At 45.8% G+C, this 26,900-nt stretch overlaps 1 protein-coding gene and 1 pseudogene across 1 annotated transcript in view; one reads left to right on the top strand and one right to left on the bottom strand.

The window, feature by feature from the left end:
- LOC129711769 (multiple epidermal growth factor-like domains protein 6) overlaps positions 1-26,900 on the top strand; it is a 552,574-nt gene that overhangs the window by 46,068 nt on the left and 479,606 nt on the right. The window lies entirely within an intron of this gene.
- On the bottom strand, positions 23,731-23,840 carry LOC129711782 (U2 spliceosomal RNA; annotated as a pseudogene).

Genomic DNA, 26,900 nt, shown 5'->3' with positions numbered 1-26,900 from the left:
CTCTTAAATACACCCCATTGTGTACCGAAGCTTTCACAGCACTTTTACCACTAACAGTATGAGAAAGCGCTTAGAGTTATGGCGTGGCCAACCTCCGCACCCTGGCCGTTGGGTCCCACTCCGTTGGAGTTGTTGCCGTACTTGCCGTGCGATGCGCGCGAGTGGATGGGCCATGAGCTCCGCGTCCTAATAACAGAGGTCGGACCCGGGTCTGCCGGCGCCTCTTCAGTTCGGTTCTCGGCCCCCCCCCGCGCGGAGGCGCCGCACCCCCCCCTTCGGGCCCCGCACGACGCTGTGGGCGCCACACACCCACGTCCTTCAACTCCTGCGGCCGGCCGCTCGCCAGTCGTCGCGGTACCGTCCCGCTGTTAGGCGCACACCCCTGACTCGGTGGGGGCGCCTGTTGGACGCCGGTGGGCGCTCCCTGGCCTCTGCCTGCCCTCCGCAGGATCTTATCGTCGTTGCGTCCATCCCCCCACATATGAAAACGGTTCCCCTGCCCGGAGTTCGGGGACCCAACATTGTCCCCTTCCTCCCTGGGTCTGCGCCTCTCGACTTTATCCCCCCCCCCTATCCGCGGCCCGCGTGCGCGGCCATCTTCCAGGCTTGCCTCCTACGGCGCTTTCCACGGCCTGGACCCAGACAGTTGGTTCCCCTCCGCTCATTGGCCTGATCCGCGCCCTTTTCGTGCTTTCGGGACGTGCGTCTTTCGTTTCCGGCTTTCTGGGCTCATTCTGGCATCTGGCCTTGCTGCGTGCCTCGTCCGAGACCACTGACACATCACATCCACGCCCCCATCACTGGCCGTTAAATCTGGCTATCACGCCCCCTCGCGACAACTTCCTCACCGGGGGAGGAACGCCAGAAAACGGACGGCCGCCCCCCACGCCCCCCGGCACCCTCTATTAACCTCCACCGTGTGATGCCCGACTCTCCGCTTCTCCATCACCAGTCACGACTCAGACAGGTCAACCGGGTCTGACCAAGCAGCTTTCATCCCCGTCACTCTCGAGTGGAGACAAGTTGCCACCACGGCGCAAACTTCCCCCTACACTTGGCAGTCGTGACATGACACACCCCACTAATAGTCAAACAAATCACACGAAATCTACCGCTGCAAACCGCCCGACGAGCGACAGAAGTGGCAAATAGAAGCACGCAACAAACTTAGCCAAAAAGCAACATTAAAAAAAAACACGGCGACACACATTGGAACACCACTAAGTACAGCAACTTAAACAGAGAGAAAAGGACGCCAACACACGAACAAACTAGAATGAGGACAATGAGGTAGAAAACTAGGGAAAGGCCAATTGGAAAGAGCAATGCTTGAATACTTGGGGATAACAACGTGGACACGACGCTAAGGGGAAATCTTGCTCAAAAGCCAATCGGTGGTTCTCCTGACCAATACAAGCTGGCTAAGGATGGGGAGGCCACAAAACAGTCTAGAGCTGGGGGGCGTGGATGAGCCGTAGTCTGTAATTCCCAATTACCTAGAATTGTGGGGGGCATAAATTATATGGCTCAAGGTTGATGTAGGCAACATGCAACCTGGCTTGTTCAAATTCAGAATGAGATAAGCAGAACAAGAACGGTGGTGGCAATATAGATCAGATCACAAAGGGTGGTGGGGTAAATCTGTATCTTGAAACAGAGTGTCAAACCCTCATTTAGGCCACTGGTGTCATCGAGAGGGATATTGTTGGGTTTACGGCCGGTCTAGCTACCAGGTAGATATAACACGGTGACAACAGATGTAGATCATGAATGTTTAAGCTAACAAAGAATGGATGTTTGATCGCTGGCAGTATTTAACGAAAAAGAGAACTAGGTTTAAGTCTGATGTTGGCATGCTACACGCTATTGATTGCTGTGGATGGCACTAGACTAAACCATCCTTGGTTTAGGGCAGCCTATGTTGTCCTGCAAGCTGGATCCAGGAGCAAAGGCAGGGCATAGCTTTCTACCCCAATTCTTGGTGTGGCCGAATGGGTCTGTATGTAGTTAAATCCGTCAAAACAGACTGTCACCTGATCCATCAAACCGATGTGGCTTGACCAACGGCTCAAGCAAGAGCTAAAGCCACAGCATATTGGTCAGTATGCACATCCATTGGCCCTCACTCAAGCCGTGGTTCCAAAAAGTGTTAGGAACTGCCTCGTCCACGCACCAGTTATGGCTTGTACACCAAGAGAGACATCCTAGGTGAAACCCCCTCAGTTACAGGGCACACCTCATCATCCGGACCCATCTCCACTACATAGACGACCGTCCACACCCCATTACCACTGTTGGTCTCCGTACGATTATGACACACATAAAAACCCATTTCAGCACATACACGGCTCGTAGGCCCAGACTCACAGATTCCGTAACAATACACGACGGCGACAGCTCCCATCGGTACTAACAAACCCCTTTACAACAAAATTTATGAAAGGAATTTACAATTTAATACCTCCAAGGCCAAGAGACACAGACACATGGGATGTGAGTGTGGTACTAACCCTACTTCGACAGTGAGTAACATACTAACACCACTATCTTGTAGTTACGGAGAACCTCAGAGGCTCAGAACAATTGGTCCTCATCAGTCATAAAAAAACACATCAGAAGGTGTCAACTCAAACCATCTCCAGATGGTCAAAGGAGGTAATGGTGGTAGCAGGAGTGAACATTCATATCGTTAAATCTCATCCACCAGGGCTGCATCTACCTCGGCAGCAAGGGCTATGGACGTGTCCCTTGACGACATCCTAGCGGCTGCAGGATGGACGAATGAACGAACGGACCACCGGTTTTTATAACAAACCCATAACCGGACCGGGGGTGTTTGCACGTACCATTTTAAGTTCTGTCCCCTAGTTTCCCCCGAAGATTGGGTGGGGTAACTATTTTTAAAAAACTTTTCTTTCATTTAAAGCATCAGTGTCTTTACTTAACTACGTAATGTCTGAATGCTTTAATGATTACACTCATCCATGGTCAATCCATTCAGTGTGTGACGCCTGGATTCGTAACTGGCGTAAAATCACAGAGCTTTGAAATCTTCACGTAGTCACTCACATGACTCCGATGTAAAATAGTAAGAATAAACGAGAACTTACCAGTTTGAAGTTTGATCTTGATTTTATAAGGAGTTACGATGAGCGATTACGTGCCCACCGCTCCCACCCTCATACTAGCAAGGTCATCTGGAAGTTCTGGACGGCCCTTCTTCACGTAATCGCTCATCGTAACTACTCATAAAATCAAGATCAAACTTCAAACTGGTAAGTTCTCGTTTAATCTTACTATTATAAAAGATGACATAGCGGCACATTTGGATAGCAGTAACATGATTGGTGCAAGTCAGCATGGATTTACAAAGGGGCAATCATGCTTGACTAATCTTTTGGCATTTTTGAGGATGTAAGTAGGAAAATGGACAAGGGAGAGACAGTGGATGTAGTGTACCTGGATTTTCAGAAAGCCTTTGATAAGGGATAGGGGATTAGTGGGCAAAATTAGAACACATGGTATTGGGGGTAGAATGCTGACATGGATAGAAAATTGGTTAGTAGACAGAAAACAAAGAGTAAAGATTCACGGGTCCCTTTCAGAATGGCAAGCTGTGACTAGTGGGGTACCGCAAGGTTCGGTGCTGGGACCTCACCTATTTACAATACTATATACATTAATGATTTAGATGAAGGGATTAAAAGTAACATTAGCAAATTTGCAGATGACACAAAGCTGGGTGGCAGTGTGAACTGTGAGGAAGATGCTATGAGGATGCAGGGTGACTTGGACAGGTTGGGGGAGTGGGCAGATGCATGGTAGATGCAGTTTAATGCAGATAAATGTGAGGTTATCCACTTTGGTAGCTAAAACAGGAAGGCAGATTACTCTCTAAATGGTGTCAAGTTAGCAAAAGGGGAAGTACAACAAGATCTGGGTGGCCTTGTTCATCAGTCATTGAAAGTTAGCATGAGTTTCTCCAGCTTTTCTGTGTAACCATTGAAAGTTAGCATGCAGGTACAGCAGGCAGTGAAGAAAGCTAATGGCATGTTGACCATCATAACAAGAGGAGTTGAGTATGGGAGCAAAGAGGTCCTGCAGTTGTACAGGGCCCTAGTGACACCACACCTGGAGTATTGTGTGCAGTTTTGGTCTCCAAATTTGAGGAAGGACATTCTTGCTATTGAGGGAGTGCAGCATAGGTTCACAAGGTTAATTCCTGTGATGGCTGGACTGTCATGTGTTGAAAGAATGACAGACTGGGCTTGTACACACTGGAATTTAGAAGGATGAGAGGGGATCTTATTGAAACATTATTAAGGGATTGGACATGCTAGAGGCAGGAAACATGCTCCCGCTGTTGGGGGAGTTTAGGATAAGGGGTAGGCCATTTAGAACAGAGATGAGGAAAAACATTTTCACTGTGAATGGTGGTTCTGGCTTGGAGGGCCGAATGGCCTACTCCTGCACCTATTGTCTATTGTCTATTGTTAGACTGGGTGAAGAAAGAACATGATGGGAATGAATGGCCGCTGTGCATTAGGCTCTGTGATTCTATTGCCGAGCTTCTGTTTAACGATGTAACGGCACTTCAGTGCCTTGCTCACCCCTGCCTCTGACAGCTGCTGATATCAGTGAGCGAATGATAGTGCATCTCCGGGGTCACAGTCGTCGATGATTTGTATTTGACAAAGTTCTGTTCCACAAAAGTCACTTGGATTTACAAACTGATTATAGTGCTGAATCTCAACTAGAAACGTTACCCATTCCTTCTCTCCAGAGATGCTGCCTGTACGGCTGAGTTACTCCAGCATTTTGTGTCTATCTTCAGTTTAAACCAGCATCTGCAGTTCCTTCTTACACAGGAAGACAGACGCTATTGTATTGCCTGGACAAATGATTGGTGCAAGAGCAAGCAGCAATTATAACAGTAACACCAATAGACTGTCAAAGGTCCACTGGTTCTTTATTAGTGTTACTATTATACTTTGTTTTCAAGAAGGAACTGCAGATGCTGGAAAATCAAAGGTACACAAAAATGCTGGAGAAACTCAGCGGGTGCAGCAGCATCTATGGAGCAAAGGAGATAGGCAACGTTTCGGTCCGAAACCCTTCTTCAGACTTCCTTCGCTCCATAGATGCTGCTGCACCCTGAGTTTCTCCAACATTTTTGTGTACCTTACTGTTTTACTTGCTGCTTGCACATCCACAAAAGCACTGTCGCCACTATTTTGCTGCCGTTAATAAAAAAGAAAAGAATAGAAAACACAAACAGTCCAAAGTCCAGCCCAGCTGTTGGAAGTCCTCAGGTGCCCCCGAAACAGGTGAGCCCAGGTGAGCCCGGCAAAATGTCCCTCTCCTCTGCTGACCACTCTGTGTCCCTTTGTAACTTTGTCAGAACACTTATGTGGCGACTATTTGCATACCTTGGGTACGTAAGCAAAGAATTCACTGTGGCTTGTTACATGTGACAATAAAGTCATTCATCCATTCATTCATTCATTCATACAATCATACATTCATTCATTCATCATTCATTCATTCATTCAGGGGTGCCACCTGCAGCTGACATTGAAGGCACTGGAGCCAAACCCCAGTCCCTCTCCTACTGTGATTTGTGTACGTGGTCACACTGCCATGCGCTGATAATGTGATATTCTGCTGTATAAATTCATTTTTTATCTATCAATGTGCACAATATTTTACTATGGTTCCCAAGAGCATGGGTAGGTGATGTTTCGGGTCGAGACCCTTCTGCAGACTAAATCTGAAGTACATCATCTGAAGAAGGGTCTCGACCCACAAAGTCACCCATGCATGTTTTCCAGAGATGCTGCCTCACCATCTGAGTTACTCCAGCACTGATAATAATAATAATACATTTTATTTATTGGGCGCCTTTCAGACATCTCAAGGACACCTTACATAGGTTAACAAGAATATAAACATATAATCAGAATAAAATAAATAATAAAGACATCACAGAAACACAAATTAAAAACAGAATTCAGTCAAAATACAAAAATCAAAAACACAATGTGAAGAGAGAGCAGCGGCAGCTAAAGCGCGCCAGCGTCCACTCTCTCTTCACGGCAGCCATCTTGGACAAAGACTAACAGCACTGCGTCCTTTTGAGTATTAACCAGCATTTGCAGTTCTTTGTTTCTATCAAAGGATAAAATATTTATTCACCCTGCGATAGTTATATATGGCTGTGAATGATCTTGGATCCAAAAAAACGCGTACCATATACTTTGACACATCATCAACTATTAATGTTCTTTTGTCTATAAACACAGAAGCTTCATCTCATTCCCAGGCGGTTGCAGCTGCTGTTCCTTGTGTTTGCTCCCTTGTATTGCTAGTACACTAGCCCCACGGCCTAGGTTGGCCCATATCCCTCTACTCTTTTCCTATCCATGTACCTGTCTGAATTTCTTTTAAATGTTGTTTTAGTACCTGCGCAACTCATTCCTTATACCCACCACCCATTGCGTGAAAAAGTTGCCCCTTAGCTTCCTATTAAATCTTTCCTCTCTCACCTTAAACCTATGTCTTCTAGTTCTTGATTCACCTACTCCAGGTAAAAGGCTCTGTGCATCTAACTATATATACCCCTCATGATCTTAAGGTCACCCCTCATCCTGCTGCGCTCCAAGGAGTAAAGTCCTAGCCTGCGCAACCTCTACCTTTAGCTCAAGCACTCAAGTCCAGTGTATAAAATCATCAAAGAAATAGATTGGGTAGATGCACAGTGTCTCTTGCCCTAAGTAGGGGAATCGAGAACCAGCGGACATAGGTTTCAGGTGAAGGGGAAATGATTTAGCAGGGATCTGAGGGGTAACTTTTTCACACGAAGGGTGGTGGGTGTATGGAACAAGATGCCAGAGGTGGTAGTTGAGGCAGGGACTATCCCAACATTTAAGAAACATTTAGACAGGTACATGTATAGGACAGGTTTAGAGGGATATGGACCAAATGCAGGCAGGTGGGACTAGTGCAGATGGGGCATGTTGGCCGGTGTGAGCAGGTTGGGCTGAAGGGCCTGTTTCCACGCCGTGTCACTCTATGACTCTATGTTCCTGGAATTTTAAGAGGAGGGTGGAGGCTTCATGGAAACATTTCCGGGCTCTGGATGCTGGTGCATCAGGAATGCAAGGAGTTAGTCACATTTATGTATTTTTCATGAGAATGAGAAGGAAACTAAGCTTGATGGCCAAAAAGATAAGTAAAAAAATAACAGTTTTTGTGTAATTTGATTTATCCAGTGATCATTTACAGCCATCAGCTGCTCAATCTTCTATAACATAATTAATGATTTGATTACTTATAGGCATTCAGATTGGCATAGCTGTTTCTATAAACAAATGGCAATTAGTGGATGTCATAATAGCAAAAATCTGATGGGCATCCAGGCGTGGGGTTACTTGCTGGCACTAGAGACTGCTGATGCTGGAGGAACTCAGGGGTCAGGCAGCATCTGTGGATGGGAAATGAGCAGTCGGTGTTTTGAGTTGAGATTCGTCTAGACTGAAAGTCGGTGAGAAAATCATTTTTCACAGAGAGTGGTGAATCTGTGGAATTCTCTGCCACAGAAGGTAGTTGAGGCCAGTTCGTTGGCTATATTTAAGAGGGAGTTAGATGTGGCCCTTGTGGTAAAAGGGATCAGGGGGTATGGAGAAAAGGCAGGTACAGGATACTGAGTTGGATGATCAGCCATGATCATATTGAATGGCGATGCAGGTTCAAAGGGCCGAATGGCCTACTTCTGCACCTATTTTCTATGTTTCTATGTTTCTATGAGAATCCTGAAGCCGATGTAGACAGCAGTGGGAGGGATGGTATAGGAGTGAATGAATGATGAAACTTTATTGTCACATGTACTCATGTAGCTCGGTACAGCCAGATGTTTTGTTTTGCCTGGACAGTACACAACTTTCACCACGTTTCGGTGCCGACAAAGTTAGAAACGTTCAGAACAGCCCTAACAGTCTTATCTACGGCCTGCTCCCTCCCCCGTGGCTCCCCCTTCCTGCTCCCTCCCCCCTGGCTCCCCCTTCCTTCGCAGCATCCCCCTACCCCCCCCCCCCCCCCCCCACTGCTAGATCCCCCTTTGTTCCGTTTGTTCTTGACGTCCCTCCACCACTGGGTCCCCCTCGCTCTCGACACCCCCCCCGCCCCCGCCCGGAACCCTGCAATGGGATGATGCTGGTGCTGGGGGATTGATTGGATGGTCACGATGATGAGGGATGAGTGGGTTAATTGCTGTTAAGTTTCTACGTTCCTGTAAGAGTAGTAGAATTTCAAGTGGAAAGTAAAGTTGAATGACACCCGATGGCACAGAAATGAGCACAGTTACCTGACACACGCTGGAGATGACCGATACAGTTAAACCAACAGTATGTGTAGAAGGAATTGCAGATTCGGGTTTATACTATGGGTGCTGGAGTAACTCAGCGGGGATCAGGCCAGCATCTCTGCAGGAAAAAGGATCGGGTGACCTTTTGGGTCGGGGGACTCCGTTCTACCGATGAGTGTGAAAGTAGAGATGAGGGACGTGGAGGCATTCGCCCACAACCTAGGGGGAAGTTTATACAGAAGATAGACACAAAGTGCTGGAGTAACTCAGCAGGACAGGCAGCATCTCTGCAGAGAAGGAATGGGTGACATTTCGGGTCGAGAGACCCTTCTTCAGACCCTTAGGTCTTCCTACCTTGTCACAGAGCTTCATTGTCACAGAGCGTTGACACCAACAGCCCCAGCCTGTGTGTTTTTATTTATTCTCCGGGTGGGGTTGAGGTGGGAAGGGCAGTATTTATTACCCATCCCATTTGAGCCTGGGGTGCTGAGCCTTCTGTTTATGTTCCCAGTCAATGTGAACACCACTGTTCAAACGGAATAGCCATGTGCTTTTGTAGAGAATATTGTTTAATATGGCAAAGGAAAAAATGCTGGCTAGAATTGACCACACAGTCGACACCACCGAAACACATTTATCTGATCGTAATCATATGGATGTTTGTGGGACCCTGGCCTGTGGAACTTGGCAGCAGCTTTATACATCACAGCAGTGACCACACTCAGTAATGCGCTTCCTACTTCATCAGCCCATTGTCAGGTGTCCTGGAAAATGCATTGTAAATAAAAATTATTTTATTGAATAGGTTTGTAAAGTCTGCATCCATAATGAGAATGTCAGGGGTTCGTGTGTGACAATAAATATTTATTAAATAGCTGTTAGCTGCTCTTATAAAACTGCCACTTAGTTCTGCAATGGTGTCCCAGGTCCAGGGAGTAGCCTGAAGAAGGGTCTCGACCCGAATCGTCACCCATTCCTTCTCTCCAGAGATACTGCCTGTCCCACTGGATTACTCCAGCTTTTTGTGTCTATCCAGGGAATACCATGTTTAGTAATGGGGAAAACTCCATCAGCTTTCAGACGGAATCTGGCTTCAGGAACTGGACTATGCCTTAATTCACACCAAATCTGGGAAATTGATGGAGACACAAGAAAATGCAGACGGAGACTGACGAAGGGTCCAGGTCTGAAATGCCATGTATCTATTTCCTCCACAAATGCTATCTGACCCACTGAGTTCCTCCCGCACAGTGTGTTTTTGCTGGGGATGTGATCATGCCTGTCTCCAATTGTAGCCATTTCTCTTTATGCTTCCCTCATTAATCACTGAAGGAAGCTCAACCTCCCACATCCAATTGGCTCTGGACTTCTAACTTGCCTTCTCTGTAATGGTTTCTGCACTCCCACTGATTATTTCGACAATTGTATTACCACGATACATTTAATATTGTAAAATATCTCCAAGTTTTCAACAGGGGCAAGATTAAACAAAAGTTGACAACTTGACAGGATATTTGATCAGCACAGTGGTGCAGTAGGTGGAGCAGCTTCCTCACAGCGCCAAAGACCTAGGTTCAATCATGGCCTCGGGTGCTGTCTGTGTGGAGTTTGCACATTCTGCCCGTGACTACGTAGATTTCCTTCGGGTTTCCTTCGGTTTCCTCCCAGATCCGAAATATGTGAGAATTCAAAGGTTTATTGGCCTCTGTAAATTGCCTCTAGTGGGTAGGGTGAGGATATGATTCATTCATGGTCATAGAATGATACAGTGTGGTAACAGGCCCTTCGGCCCATCTTGCCCATGTGTGTTTGTACACTGTATCTCTAAACAAAACTAAACTAAACTAAACTAAAATCATTGGATCAAGGAAGCAGATTTAAGCATTGTTTTAAGAAGGGCGAGATTGGTGCAGTGTTCAGTTTAGTTTAGAGATACAGTGCAGAAACAGGCCCTTCGGCTCACCGAGTCCATGCAGACCAGCGATCCCCTCACACTAACACTATCCTACATGCACTAGGGACGATTTACAATTTTTCCGAAGCCAATTAACGTACAAACCTGTACGTCTTTGGTGTGGGAGGAAACTGGAGCAACCGGAGAAAACCCAAACAGGTCACGGGGAGAATGTACAAACTCCGTACAGACAAGTCAAGTCAAGTCAAGTTTATTTGTCACATACACATACGAGATGTGCAGTGAAATGAAAGTGGCAATGCTCGTGGACTTTTGTGCAAAAGACAAACAACAAACAACCAAACAAATTATAAACACAATCATAACACACATATTATTTTACATAATAAATAATGGAAGGAAAAACGTTCAGTAGAGTTAGTCCCTGGTGAGGTAGGCGTTTACAGTCCGAATTGCCTCTGGGAAGAAACTCCTTCTTAACCTCTCCGTTCTCACCGCATGGCAACGGAGGCGTTTGCCTGACCGTAGCAGCTGTAACAGTCCGTTGCAGGGGTGGAAGGGGTCTCCCATGATTTTATTTGCTCTGGAGTTGCACCTCCTGTTGTATAGTTCCTGCAGGGGGGTGAGTGAAGTTCTCATAGTGCGTTCGGCCGAACGCACTACTCTCTGCAGAGCCTTCTTGTCCTTGACAGAGCAATTCCCAAACCAGATGGTAATGTTCCCGGACAAGATGCTTTCCACCGCTGCTGCGTAGAAGCACTGGAGGATCCTTGGAGACACTCTGAATTTCCTCAATTGCCTGAGGTGGTAAAGGCGCTGCCTTGCCTTACTCACGAGTGCTGAGGCGTGTGATGCCCATGTCATATCCTCGGAGATGTGGACTCCCAGATATTTTAAAACAGTTCACCCTATCCACAGGATCCCCATTTATCCTCAATGGAGTGTATGTCCTCGGATGATGTGCCCTCCTAAAGTCCATGATCAGCTCCTTCGTTTTTTAATGTTCAAGAGGAGACTGTTATCCTGGCACCAGAGTGCTAGATCAGCCACCTCCTCCCGGTAGGCCTTCTCGTCGTTGTCTGAGATCAGGCCCGCCACCACAGTGTCATCAGCAAACTTAATTTGCAACAGACAACAGGCAGCAACTCTGTGTCACCGTCCCTAGTGCGTGTAGGATTGTTAGCGCCGAAGGAAGTTCCAGTAATGGAATGGTGAAAATCAGGAGTGTCCAAAGCTGTTGGAGGCATTTAAACCACACGGATTTAAAGAGCAAATGAGTGAAGCCAGAAGCCTCTTCTTGGACTGGCAGATTGAAGTTGAGTTTTCTCTTCATTCTGCGAGATACATTGGTAATCTTGGGGGTTATGGATTGAACCTTCTTCCTGCACGCACCCCACTGGAGTAAACATACTGGGTGAGGAGTGTGCGGGAAAATGGTGAGCAAACTGTGCCTTGGTGTTTTGGTCAGCACGGTGGCGCAGCGGTAGAGTTGCTGCCATACAACGTCAGAGACCTGGGTGTGATCCTGATTACGGGTGCTGTCTGCACGGAGTTTGTGTGTTCTCCCCGTGACCTGTGTGGGTTTTCTCCTGGTGCACCGGTTTCCTCTCACACTCTAAAGACGTACAGGTTTGAGGGTTGATTGACTTGGTATAAGTGTAAATTGCCCCTAGTGTGTGTAGAATAGTGTTAGCGTGTCAGGATCACTGGTTGGCATGGACTCGATGGGCTGAAGGGCCTGTTTGTGGGGTGTATCTCTAAAGTAAAGTAAACTAAAACTAGCCTGGGTCATTTGAGGGTTAATACAACTGCAGCTTTCAGATGAACACAGGTCAGTCCAGCTCCAGTAAGGAGTGCCTGCTATCAGGGGAGCTCGGTGTGATGTACGTGTGTGTTCATCAGCTGCAGGCTTGGCCAAAGGGTGGGATCCCATCACCTGCTGCTCTCCTCTGTTTCTGGCCACCGAGGTACCTCAGTGTGAAGAGAAGCTGGAAGGAAACAAGCTGGGAGGGATGCCAGCCTGGGAACAAACACTCTTAGCTAGGATATTATCATACAGAGAGTGGTGAATCTCTGGAACTCTCTGCCACAGAGGGTAGTCGAGGCCAGTTCATTGGCTATATTTAAGAGGGAGTTAGATGTGGCCCTTGTGGCTAAAGGGATCAGGGGGTATGGAGAGAAGGCAGGTACGGGATACTGAGTTGGATGATCAGCCGTGATCATATTGAATGGCGGTGCAGGCTCGAAGGGCCGAATGGCCTACTCCTGCACCTAATTTCTAAGTTTCTATGTTTCTATACTATATAATATTGTCAGTCAGTGTAGATCTGTGCCAGTAATGACTTTACCAGGTGGCATGTCTGCTGACAGCTCACCTAACCTCAGCCTATTAAAGACAGTCTTGGGGAACAGCAATTTCAATGTATTATAAATATATTTGTTTATGAATTTTCTTTCCTGTCAGTGAGGAATTCTTCCATGGCCACACCTAATTTCCATTCCTGGTACCCATTCCAGCTCTGCAGTGTCTCAGCACCCCTCCTGATCATGCTGCAATCCCCAAATTCAACCTCTCCATCACCAGCATTCATGCCTTCAGTTGCCTTGGCCCAAACTGTAGAAATCCCTCCCGAATGTAACTAATTGTAATCATGTATTGTCTTTCTGCTGACTGGATAGCACACAGCACAACAACTTTTCACTGCATGTTGGTACACATAAACTAAACTGAACAAAGCAAAGCTACCCTAAATGTATAAAATCATGAGAGGAATAGATCAGGTAGCTGCACAGAATCTCTTGCCCAGAGTAGGGGAATCTAGGACCAGAGGGCATAGGTTTAAGGTGAAGGGGAAAAGATTTAATAGGAATCTGAGGGGTAACTTTTTTTCACACAAAGGGTGATGAGTGTATGGAACAAGCTGCCAGAGGTGGCAGGGACTATCCCAACATTTAAGAATCAATTAGACAGGTACATGGATACGACAGGTTGGGAGGGATATGGACCGAACGCAGGCAGGTGGGACTAGTGTAGCTGGGACATGTTGGTCTGTGTGAGCAAGTTAGGCTGTAGGGCCTGCTTCCACACTGTATCATTCTATGACTCTATTAAGTAAAGTAAAGTAAACTAAACTCAACTATTAAACTAAACTCTACTAAATCTTGCTGCAGTTTACCCCTCTCCCCCGTGCCTGTTTGACAAAGCCTTTTCTCAATTCAGCAATCCAGTGTATAGAATCTTCAGCCGTGATGGGCTAGGGAGCGGTGGGGATCATACATAGGAAAATGTGGCATTGCAATATCGATAAAGGAATCCTATACGGTTTACTTTATACTTTAGAGATAAAGTGCAGAAACAGGCCCTTCGGCCCACTGGGTCCATGCCGACCAGCGATCACCCCATACACAAGCACTATCCTACACACTGCGATCAATTTACAATTTTACCGAAGCCAATTAACTTACAAACCTGTACATCTTTCGAGTGTGGGAGGAAATCAGAGCGCCAGAGAAAACACACGCGGTCACGGGGAGAATGTATAAACTGCGTGCAGACAGCCTCCGTAGTCAGGATCTAATCCAGGCCCCTGGCGATGTTAGGCAACAACTCTACCACTGTGCCACCGTGCCGCACTGCATTGAAATGAGGAATGATTTTATGGAATGACAACATATGGGTAAGATATAAAAAGGGGAGCCCTATAGAAACATTAAAAGTGAACTGCGTACTTTAACAAAGATTTAGAGGGGCAAAGAAGAGGTGCAAGATTGTGGATAATCCAAAGGTATTTTATTAAAGACAAGAAAATAACCAGAGGAAGGGATCGAATGGCAATCTGTGTGTCTTCAATCAATATTCTCATCAGTCGACCCAAAACACTGCAGATGTTGGAATCTAGAGCAAAACACAAAGTGCTGGAAGAACTCAGGGGTCAGGCAGCATCTGTGGAGGGAATGGAAAGATGATGCTTCAAGTCAGGACCCTTTGTCAGACTCAACCTCATTTGTATTCACTATGGAGATGGGGGATGTGGTTGGAGAATTCAGGAAGTGGCAATTAAATCCTAGTACTTGTTATCATTAAAAAGGAGGTATTAGATGTCTCAGTGGGCTCAGGGTGGGGATATGAGGTGTCCCAGATTGCTACTGGAGGCAAGGGTGGGGATTGCAGGGGTGACAGATTTTTACATTTTTTGCTGGCCACAGCGGAAGTGACAGGAGAATAGAAAACATGATGGTCTTTGAAGACGAGCAGCTGGAACAAGCTTGGGCAGCTTAGAACCCAGCGGTATGAATATTGACTTTTCCAACTTCAAGTAACCCTTGCATTTCCTCGCTCCCCGTCCCTCCCCCACCCTAGTCGGCGCACTAGTTTCATTGTCGTCCTGCTGAGTTTCACCGTCTATATAATTCGTTAACACCCCCACAGCCAACAATGGACCATTGTGGGCTCCACCATTCCTTTGTCATCGTTGCTTTTTGCATATCTTACATTGTACCTGTCCAAGTGTTTTAAAAAAATATATATTTATTAGAAGCAATGTACAATGGTATAAACCGTGACATATAACATAATACATTTTGTGTACAACTTCTTGTTTTAAATTTAACAATAGAAAAATAACAGAAGCAAGAAAAAAGGAGAAAAGAAAAGATTAGAGAAATTAGTGATGTGTAAGCCCCAGAAGTTAACAATTAGTAGTTTGTGGGTAGATAGAGAGAACGAGTCCAGAAAGATGTAGAAAAAAAGAGAAAACAAGAAAGGAAAAACAAAAAAAAATAGAAAAAGAAAAGGCATATACCTACTTCATATCTTTCCACACCCCACACCTAGTTCTGAAACAGTTAATTTCCAGAGTTATGTTGCACCATATTATACTTGTAATAAATCGATGAAATTAGACCATATCTTTAAGAATTGTTCTGATTTTTCTGCTAGGACGAATCTCATATCTTCGAGATGTAACATTTCAGACATGCTTGTGATCCACATTTTAACCATTGGGGTGGGTGCATTTTTCCAAAATTTAAGTATGTTTTTTTTGCCGTTATCAAGCCATAGTTGAGGAAACAATTTTGAAATGAAGTTAGCTCAGAGCAGGCTTGCATTGTTCCGAAAATAATCAATTTATCCAAGTGTTTTTAAAATGTTGCTATAGTACCTGGCTCAACCAACTCATCTGGCAGCTCGTTCCATATGCCTACCGCCCTTGAGTAAAATAGTGGTGAACACTAATATGAAAGGGCAATTTCAGATTAAGGAGCAGCTCATTAAAGTGGATAAATCCCCAGCAATTGATGGGATCTAACCCAAGTTATTGAGAAAGACAAGAAAGGAGATTGTGGAACCCTCGACAAAGATCTTTGTGCCATCTCTGGCCAGAAGTGAGGTCCAAGGGGACTGGAGAGTAGCTAATGTTGTTCCTTTATTTAAGAAGGATAGGCATATGGATGAGAAGGGAATGGAGGGTTATGGTATGAGTGCAGGCAGGTGGGACTAAGGGGAAAAAAAAATTTGTTCGGCACGGACTTGTAGGGCCGAGATGGCCTGTTTCCGTGCTGTAATTGTTATATGGTTATATGGTTATAAGGGAAGTAGAGAGAATCCAGGGAACCATTGGCTAGTGAGTCTCATGTCAGTGGTAGGGAAACTATTGGAGAGAATTCTTCAGGATAGGATGTATTCCAATTTGGAAGAGAATGGATTAATTAGGGGCAGTCAGCATGACCTTGTACATGGCAGGTCATGTCTTACTAATTTGATCCAGTTTTTTGAGGAGGTGATGGAGGTGATCGTTGAGGGAGGGTGGTGATGTTGTCTCTCTGAAGTCTAGTCAGGCCCCCATGTTAGGCTGGTGCACAAGATGTACGGGACAAATAGTGATATGGTTGTTTAGATGGGCAGATGTTTGGATATCTGCCAAACTGGGCCTCGGCAGGGATGCTACTGGGGAGGTGTTGCTGCTTAATAGCACTTTGATGATGATGGACGGTGATGAGTGAGTTTGGATTCATCCCGTGCTTTATGGATGGGCATGTCTGCGTGATCTTCCATGCCGTTGAGTAGATGCCATTTAATTCTACTGGAGCAGCTAGACCAGAGGCACAGCCAGTTCAGAGAGCAGTCTTCAGCAGTACATGTATCTGGTCCTGTACCTAATGCTGTCTGTCATTTCATAATGTTGCATGGAATTAATCAAATTGTGTGGAACAGTGATGTTAGGAATGGGTTTAGAGGGATATGGGTCAAACAGGAGGAAGGTGAGACAGATCATTTATTTGTGTGAATATGGTTGCCAATGCTTCAGCGGGATCGTTAGTACTCATGTTGTTGAGAATGGTCATGTCACCACTCCACTCTGTAGCCTACATACACGAGGGGCAATTTTACAACTTACCAAAGGCAAATAACCTACAAACCTATACATCTTTGGAATGTGGGAGGAAACCAGAGCACCTGGAGAAAACCCACATGGTCACAAGGGAAATGTACAAACTTCACACAGGCAGCACCCTCCATTGCCCTAAATGAAGACAATAACAGTTAATTTGGCCAATCATGGGGACAGACACACTCTGTGGATGGAATGAGTTTGAGGTACAGGCACAAATGTGTTCAAAATTCATAAATGCAAGCCAGATTCAGTTGTCATGAAAGCATAGCAACACATAGCAACACATAGCAACACATAGCAACCTGAGCAAACCTTCCCACTCAAATTTGTCAGACCCACAGAAATGCCAAGCGTGTGAACGGGAATAGTCTCATTGATGTAATAATCTATCTAAGATAGCTTGAAGCCGTCCCCCTCCCCTGGCTGCAGGACGCTCCCCACCTGAAGCTGCCCCCGTCCCCCTGCTACAGAACACTCCCGCCATTGCGTTGGGGGAATAGGTGAGTGGTGGAAGATTGCATTGGAGAATGGGTTGCGTTGGAGGACCAGGCCTCCCGTGTGACTGGGGCCCAACGGGTCCCACTTAGACGAGTCTGAGTTAAAAACAACAGCATATGACCATCATTTTTATCCAGATGGAAACTTAAGGTAATAGTCTTGTTGGATCCCAGAACTACTGATGTGGTGGATTGTTTGTCTTTGAAATATTTGGTGATATCACAGTTGGGTGGCCATGTTGCCATTATTGTAGACATTGGTAAGACCGCATTTAGAATATTGTGTTCAGTTCTGGGCCCCGAGTTACAGGAAAGATATTGTCAAGCTGGAAAGGGTAAAGAGAAGAATTAGGGAGATGTTGTCAGGACTCAAAGGTCTGAGCTATCGGGAGAGGTTAAGTAGGCTGGGACTATTTCTTGGAGCGCAGGAGTGGGGGGAGGGAGCAACTGAGTACTTTGTCACGTTCATTTTGTCCACATTTATGCATTATATGGAAGGTAATTTGTGCTATCAAGCCTTTGCAGGACCTCAAAGCAATCCCACCATTGCTGTTCACCTGCACATGGCCATTACCTGCTACGATCCTGCAACACCTGGGGATAACTTAGTCACCATGTCACCTCCCAACGAGCACATCTTTGGCCTCTTGGGGAAACCTACACGATCACAGTACAAACACTGCTCACACTGCACCGGAGGTCAGCATCAAACCCAGCCACCCAGGAGTGGCATTGAAAATTGAGCTGATAAAAATTGCTCTTGCATTTATACAGGTGTTCCAGGTGTACAGGTGCTGGCTTGAAGGGCCGAATGGCCTACTCCTGCACCTATTGTCTATTGTCATATATGATAGGAGACTGCACTGAGCAGCGAACATCACTTTTAAGAAGACTTCACCGAACCTGTACCTGTAGCTCATCCTATGCTGCTGAGGGTCAGAGATGAAAATCGAGGCATAACCGTCAATAAATGGTCAATAATAGTCTAATGACGGATGGACAATATTCAGGCTGGACGTCTGTAACCAGCGGAGTTCCGCACGGATCTGTTCTGGGACCTCTGCTGTTTGTGATGGATATAAAAGACCTGGACGTAGAGGCAGACAGGTTGGTCAGTAGATTTGTAGATGACATCAAGATTGCTGGGGTCGCGATCTGTGAGAATGAACTGCTGATCGTGGATGTCAAAGAATACAGCAGGAGATAGATCAGCTACAGAAATGGGCAGAGAAATGGCAGATGGAGTTTAATCTGAGCAAGTGTAGGGGTGTTACACTTTGGGTGGACAAATGTAAACAAATGTATACTATTAATGTTCTGACCCTTAACAGAATTAATGGGCTGAGGATCTTGGGGTCCAAGTCCATAACTCCTTGTCACCCTGGCCACTCCCTCTTCTCCCCTCTCCCATCAGGCAAAAGGTATAGAAGTGTGAAAACACACACCTCCAGATTCAGGGACAGTTTCTTCCCAGCTGTTATCAGGCAACTGAACCATCCTGCAACAACCAGAGAGCAGTGCTGAACTACTATCTACCTCATTGGTGAACTTCAGACTATCCTTGATCAGACTTTGTTGGCTTTAACTTGCACTAAACGTTATTTCTTAATCATGTCCCCGTAGACACAGTGTGTTCCCTCTCCAGGGACACACGAGCGCGGACGTAGACCCAGAAGAGGGGACAGACCTCTCTCAATTCAATTTTTCAATTTTTCAATTTAAAAACTTTATTGGCATGATAAAAAAAACATTGTTATGTTGCCAAAGTATAAAACATGACATACATATTTGAAATGCATAAGTATAAATACAAGTATACAGTGCATGGATAGATATGACCCTGTACATAAACTTGCAATAGGCCTATAGCCCTTTATTGATTGCTACATGTTCTTCCAGCTGTAAGCAGTACAACACAATAGCAAGTTTAGCAATTCACTATTCATTTCTTAGTGTTAGTTAATGTTGATTATTGTGTGTGTACATATGTGCATGTTGGTCATTCACCGTCTGTCAGGTTATGGCATGCTGTTACGTATTGTGCACCAAGATGTGCCGTATTTCCTTCGCCAAGGATTATTCTTAGTTTTGATGTATCATCTAGTTCTTTAAAGTCAGGGGTTGCCACACTGAGTTTGTCAAAGTGTGCTTTCCTTGTTTTGTCAATTTTTTTTGCATTTTAGGAGGAAGTGCACCTCTGTTTCAACCTCACCTGTCAAACAAGTGGCCGCATATTCTGTTTTCTCTTGGTTGCCAGAATCTCTTCTGTCTTCCTTTTTCAACTGCCAAATAGTGGTCACTTAACCTGTATTTGGTGAGGGTCTGTCTCTGCTTTATATCTCTAACAGTTGAGAGATAGTCTGCCAATTTATAATCTATTTTTAGGGAACGGTAACATTCTAATCTGCTTTGGCTTTTGGTTTCTTTATCCCAATGTTCCAAGTATGTTTCTTTATATTGTTTGATCATTTGGTTCACTCTAACTAGTGATTGGGGGTCAGTATTGATCTGGGGCCGGTTAGGGTTTAACTGGATAGGGTTTAACTGAATAGGGGTAGTTAGTCTCAGTACCAACTGACACAGGGAACTCTTTTCTGGGCTCCCCTCTTGTGTTTTAAGGGCTTTAAACTGGAGGGTATCTGGGGGGGCTAGATTTAAGGTGATTCCAAAAATTCAGTGCTCTTTTCTGGATATTTATTATCAGTGGGTATCTGCCTAATTCCGCCCTACATGCTTTTGTTGGTGTTTTCCTTTGTATACGGAGGATGTTCCGACAAAATTCCGTGTACAGGGCCTCCATTGTATGTTTTTCCCATTTACTATAACTATGGTGACTGAGCGGACCCCATACTTCACTACCATAAAGCGCAATAGGCTGGATTACACAGTCAAATATTTTAATCCAGATTTTAATTGGAATTTGGATGTTGTAGAATAGTAAGATTAAACGAGAACTTACCAGTTTGAAGTTTGATCTGTATTTTATGAGGAGTTACGATGAGGGATTTCGTGAAGAACCCCGCTTCCACGCATGCGTGTCATACTTCAAAGCAGCGGTGTGAGGTCACAGGAACCTATAATGATCTAACATAGTAAGATTATCAAAGAGATACCAGTTTTTGATATGATCATACGAGGGTGGGAGCGGAGGGCACGAAATCCCTCATCGTAACTCCTCATAAAATACAGATCAAACTTCAAACTGGTAAGTTCTCGTTTAATCTTACTATTTTACTTCGGAGTCACGTGAGTGACTTCGTGAAGATTTCAAAGCTCTGTGACCTCATGCCGTGGAACGAGTCCATGCTTCACAAACTGCCTTGGGTATTGGGAGAGAGCAGATCATTAGTAGTTTTAAAAACACAATTATACAAAGAGTTGTGTGGTATAACGAAAAAATATAACACTTTTTAAAATTTTGAGAATCATAACCCTGTAACCTATCGGGCAAATTATTTTGTTGAACCTAAAATGTTTTCTTAATACAATGATGGCTCCAAATAAACTGGTTTATTATACAACCTGTGGAAAAACCCTTTTTTAAAATGACCCTCCTGCCATTCTGGGGATTTGGTCTGTGGGTACCTGTACAATCTTGCTGCGGATGTTGCTGCAGTCCTGGTGGAATGAGAGTTGGAACATCAGTGTCTATTCCTGCCATTTTGAGCCACCTTGATATAGTTTGAGTCGTGACCCTATCATGCAGTTTCTTGTAAGAGATAAACAACTCCATACTCTGACCTCGAATGTTCCGAGTATATGCTATGTATTGTTAGATGTGTCTTGTTATACACAGTCGTTTGCCATATGGGTGTACCATAAAATCAAACCCTAGACCCGAGGAACCCGATCTGTTTTCTTTTATTAAATCCTGTATGACAACACCAGTTTCTCGGTGAGATGATCAGGGAGTCCAGGCTCTGTTTGCTTAATGGCTGGACTTGTTGTGCGGTAAATAACACCATGAGCATAACCATCTTCCTGGTCTGTTACTGAGGTGACAACGCTGTTATGAGCTACAAGCTCCTCAGCATGTTGAGAAAACGACACCCACGTCCCAGATTTCGGAGTACCTGGTTTGCTTACCAGGGGTGCGCTCCCACCGCGTGCCGTTCCGATCCTTGTGATAGGTAATTGGAGAGTGCACTTGTGGCACTATTAATGGCACTGTAGCTCCATCGATTATCCTAATGGAGGCTTGTTAAAATCCCAATACGGCCAGAATGTTTGTGGCCGAGATTGTTGTCCAAGCAGTATATGCCCCATTTCTTGATGTGTCCAAGGTACTGCTTCCGTGTTGACAGTCTTAGTGCAGATGAGATGAGATTCATCGTCCTGTCTGACAGTATAGTGGGTCTGTTAGACTCTACAAATCAATAAATCCATAGAGTTATGGCATGGAGTCTCCAGTCACTGGATAAATCAACAATTTTTTGGCAATGTTCATAGGGAACATGGTTCTAACACCATCCCCTGTAAGACTGAAAACCATGATTGAGAAGGTCAGTCGGGTACTCTGAAAATTCCAGATGCCGAGTGTGGTTGAATTTACCCTAGTACCCCATTGATGGGTCCGAACGGGGGAAAACCTCACCCTATGGCTTATTTACATAACAATGCCAAGCTGGTTTACGAATTTTAGTACATAATATTGGGGCTAATGATTGCCCCTTTTGTAAGCTCTATATTGCCAAAGTTCCTCTATTGAGTCAATGCCTGCCATATAGAAACCCGCAACTGACACCAAGTCTTTATCAATAATAAGAGCATCCATCTTAAAATGAATATCTAGAACAAATGTGTTTAGGGTTAAATCAATGATAATCCTGCAACCCTACTCTATTTTATTTTAATAAATATGTTCAATCCAATCTTTCGTGTACAAATCTTGTAGCACCATGTGGGTTTTAGATTGTTTGGTTTATGTAAGGACAAAATGCCCTTCTGGTGTATGATGTACTGTGGTTATTGGGATGAGAAAAACCCTATCAGATAACCCTGAATACTGCTGAGATTATATGAATCTGTAGTGATTATATACCATACATAACTGTAGTGTTGCAACCTCCCCTACCCTCGTAGGTCCCTATTTTAACAGAAGAAAATAAGGTTCTGGTTTAATATTTCTTGTTCGGGGTTGTGTGGGAGGTTTAGGCTTCCGCATCTTCCAGGGTGGCCGCCCTGGCCATACCCTAAAACGGATCCTGCAGGTTATATTGATTTCTGACACTGCTACTGGTATGAGCCACATTTTTTATGGCCTTGCCTGTGGCTGGTATCATGCTCCAAAATAGGCCCTTGCGCTGGCCTTAATGAGCCCCAGTGTCTTGGCTTAGTCCACACACGGTTCTTTGTTTGCAAATGGTAGCATTTTTGGGGTCCTAGTGCTGGCTGAATGGCCGCCTTCCACTTGTAGTTCAGGTCATATTGCATATCATTAAACAGATCTAGTGCGTCTTGATGGTCTTTGGTTACCTACGTTTAGTCCAGGGTGCGGGTGTATGCTATGATGCCTTCCGTCAATCCCTTGAAGGTTCTCGGGATCTTGAGGTCCTGGTTCCTGATGTTCGTCCATATGCTGCCAAATGCATTGGTTTACACTGGGCACCTGTAATGCCTCACCGTTGCCAGGTGGCAGATGTCTGGCCAGTGTTTGTAAATTTTTTCCCTTGTTGGCGTATGTGGCCAGACATATAGTAATACTATTGCCATCCTGGATCCAAGTCTACCCATGTTTGACTTGGCTAAAGTAATCAGCCACCATGTCCAGCAGAGACCCTGCTGTGTTAGGATCATGGGACGCTGTATTACCAGGCTCTGGCCCATCAGGGTCCTGCCTACTCTTTTTTATAGAGTTAGAGATCTCTAGGGTCCCACACGGGGTACCCCTGTGGGGCTTAACTGCTGCCCACTTGTCTTTTGTTCTGCGGACCCCTCTTGCAAGTCAACCCAGAACTGACCCACAGTGCTCCCCTCTGATGGGGTAGAAGCATTGTGCAGCCCTCAAAGAGGCACTGCTGTGGGTTTATCACGTTGGAGCAAGGCTCCACACACCGCTTCTTCCCGCTCCAGCCCTCTCGGGCGCTGGTTGCCGGTGGTTTTATGCAAAGTCGGACCCTTCTGAGTCCACTACCTTGTTTAATTTGTGTCTAGCCTACCGCTCGGTCACATGGATCTGGCCGGTGCGGGGCCGACATCGGGCACAGCTGATCCCACTACGGTTGATCCAAGTGCCGCTGGCTGCTGCTGGTTGCCCGCTGTTCCATGGTCCTCCTTCTCCAGTTTTGTCCTTCCTTCCGTGAAGTGGATATGGCCGGTGAGGGGGATAACTGGCACAGCTGCTTCCATCTATTCCTTTAACCTGGCTTCAACGCTCTCAGCACTCCTGGCTGCTCCTTTATCTTAGACCCCTGGGACCGACCCCCGTACTGACGGTACTGGTCCCTAGTGGTCGTTGCAGCCGGTCAACCTCACTCTAATGCCCTCAATTCTGGGCACTCCTACTTATATGGTCCTTAGCTAAGGGACATATAAGACATTAAAACTGATGATAACAGCTACTATAGTTTTTATTTAATATATATGGTCCGTAGATAAGGGGTGTATCAGATATTAAAACTGATAAGAACAGATACTACACTTGATCTTAGCCAAAAAGCCGAGAAAGCGATTATTGTAACTAAAACCCCGCTGGGACCGATCCTGGTACTCACATACTGGTCCCTTGTAGTAGATTGCAGCCAGTCAAATCTCTCTCTCTCTCTCTCTCTCTCTCTCTCTCTCTCTCTCTCTCCTCTCTCTCTCCTCTCTCTCTCCTCTCTCTCTCTCGCTCTCTCTCTCTCTCTCTCTCTCTCTCTCTCTCTCTCTCTCCTCTCTCTCTCTCTCTCTCTCTCTCTCTCTCTCTCTCTCTCTCTCTCTCCTCTCTCTCTCTCTCTCTCTCTCTCTCTCTCTCTCTCTCTCTCTCTCTCTCCTCTCTCTCTCTCTCTCTCTCTCTCTCTCTCTCTCTCTCTCTCTCTCTCTCTCTCTCTCTCTCTCTTCTCTCTCTCTCTCTTCTCTCTCTCTCTCTCTCTCTCTCTCTCTCTCTCTCCTCTATCTCTCTCTCTCTACTCTCTCTCTCTCTCTTCTCTCTCTCTCTCTCTCTCTCTCTCTCTCTCTCTCTCTCTCTCTCTCTCTCCTCTCTCTCTCTCTCTCTCTCTCTCTCTCTCTCTCTCTCTCTCTCTCTCTCTCTCTCTCTCTCTCTCTCTCTCTCTCTCTCTCTCTCTCTCTCTCTCTCTCTCTCTCTCTCTCTCTCTCTCTCTCTCTCTCTCTCTCTCTCTCTCTCTCTCTCTCTCTCTCTCTCTCTCTCTCTCTCTCTTCTCTCTCTCTCTCTCTCTCTCTCTCTCTCTCTCTCTCTCTCTCTCTCCTCTCTCTCTCTCTCTCTCTCTCTCTCTCTCTCTCTCTCTCTCTCTCTCTCTCTCTCTCTCTCTCTCTCTCTCTCTCTCTCTCTCTCTCTCTCTCTCTCTCTCTCTCTCTCTCTCTCTCTCTCTCTCTCTCTCTCTCTCTCTCTCTCTCTCTCTCTCTCTCTCTCTCTCTCTCTCTCTCTCTCTCTCTCTCTCTCTCTCTCTCTCTCTCTCTACTCTCTCTCTCTCTCTCTCTCTCTCTCTCTCTCTCTCTCTCTCTCTCTCTCTCTCTCTCTCTCTCTCTCTCTCTCTCCTCCCTCCCCTCCTCCCCTCCTCCCCCCCCCCCCCCCCCCCCCCCTGCAGTAACCGTTAGTTGCTTTCTCTGATGCAGGATCGGAGAACTGTCGCCTGACAAAGTTGATGGGAAATGAGTGTAAATGAATATTGATGTGTTCAAGGGGCCCGAGTCTAAAGCTTTACTGCCACTTGTTGAAGATTGAACAACATAATGTTCATTCCATGTGAAGTCGTAACAGGATGGTGTAGATTCCGATCAGTTCTGCTGGGGTTTAGTACTCGACACATCCTGCTGCTACTATTTTAATACAAGTACATAAGGGCCCCCTAGATAATAAAACATCATGTCTATGAGTAGAATTTCCTGCCAATATAATAAACGTTTCCTACCTGACCCGCTGAGTTACTCCAGCACTTTGTGACTTTGTGAACCAGCATCTACAGTTGTGTCTATGAAAACCTTTTTTGCTCATTTTCATGTACTTGTTTATTTGACCATGGCAGTGCATAGAAATGGCCTGAATGTTGGACAGAGACTTTATTTATCAGCTGCTGTGTGACCGTTCCCACATAAAGAGATGTTGGGGAGGGTCTGCGCACTAAGATCGGGATTTGTAGCAGGTTGACAAACAATATAAATCTACAGTATATCAAGATGCCCCCAGCCACCCCCACAAGGTGGCATGGCACACTATGTTGCCCCTGTTGCAGGCACCATGGACAGGTGATGTGTACGTTACTGCTGCGCCACTAAGGCACATATAGAGTGGCATTGATTGCCTTTTAACAAGTTCCAGCCACATTTGAGATCAGCGTGTGCCTCAGAGGTGTGAGCATGTCCTGTCAGGCAGGTGGGCCGTATACTACACTGATATTGCAGGATGTCAACGTACAACAACAAAGTGACATGAATTCTATTACTCTGGTGCATGCATCACACACTGGGCCGTGAATCTCGCAGTGAGCTGGGCACAATTTAGATCTCTCATGGAGGATGGAATTCAGAGAAACTTACCCTTAAAATTAAGATTCTATTTACATTTTATCAGAGAATCTTTTTCCATTCATTTAAACTCCGTTCCCCACTCTGTCTTCAAGACACTGACTTGTGTTGGCATGAGGTTCTATAATAGCAGACAGGGCTACAGTACCCAGCAATGTTCTACAACGGCGGCACAATGGCGCAGCGGTAGAGTTGCTGCCTAACGGCGCCAGGGACTTGGGTTCAATCCTGACTACGGGCGCTGTCTTTACTGAGTTTGTACATTCTCCCCGTGACCTGCGTGGGTTTTCTCCAGGATCTCCAGTTTCCTCCCACACTCCAAAGATGTGAGGGGTGGTCTATCGGTTAATTGGCTTTGTATAATTATAAAAGGTCCCGAGTTTGTATAGGGTAGTGTTAGTGTGCGGGAATCGCTGGTCAGTCGGACTCGATGGGTCGAAGAGTCTGTTTCTGCACTGTATCTCTAAACTAAACAAAACTAAATGAAGCAGACAGGGCTACAGTACCCAGCAAAGCAATGTATTGTTGATCAGGACATCAGGCTTTATGAGCCTGCGGGACGGACATTCACATGGGATAAGCCACTGCCTGCCCAATCCCTGCCTGGACTGTATTACCACAATACTATTCATGAACGGGCATTGCACATTAACCAAGGACAACATCTGTTCTGGTACTTGATATTATGTTGAGAACAAGGCTCCAGTTTTTATATTTCATGGATCGATCAACTGAACCTACACAAGCGGAGGGTGAGAGGTCAGGGGTGAGGGGTGAAGGATGAGGGGTGAGGGTTCTGGAATGAAGGTGAGAGGTGAGGGTTCTGGGGTGAGGGGTGAGCACCGAGGGGTGAGGGTCAGGGTGAGGGGCCTGAGGATGAAGGGTGAGGGGTCTGGGGTGAGGTGAGGGATGAGGGTTGAAGGGTGGGAGGTTTGGGGTGAAGGGTGAGAGGTGAAGGATGAGGGGTTAGGGGTCTTTTGTGAGGGTGAGGGGTGAGAGGTGAGGGTTCTGACGTGAGGGGTGAAGGGTCTGAGGGTGAAGGGTGAGAGGTG

Source organism: Leucoraja erinacea, chromosome 30, assembly GCF_028641065.1.
Source record: "Leucoraja erinacea ecotype New England chromosome 30, Leri_hhj_1, whole genome shotgun sequence".
NCBI lineage: Eukaryota > Metazoa > Chordata > Chondrichthyes > Rajiformes > Rajidae > Leucoraja > Leucoraja erinaceus.
Note: the sequence above shows the minus strand (reverse complement) of the source record. Positions and strands in the feature narration are given on the sequence as shown.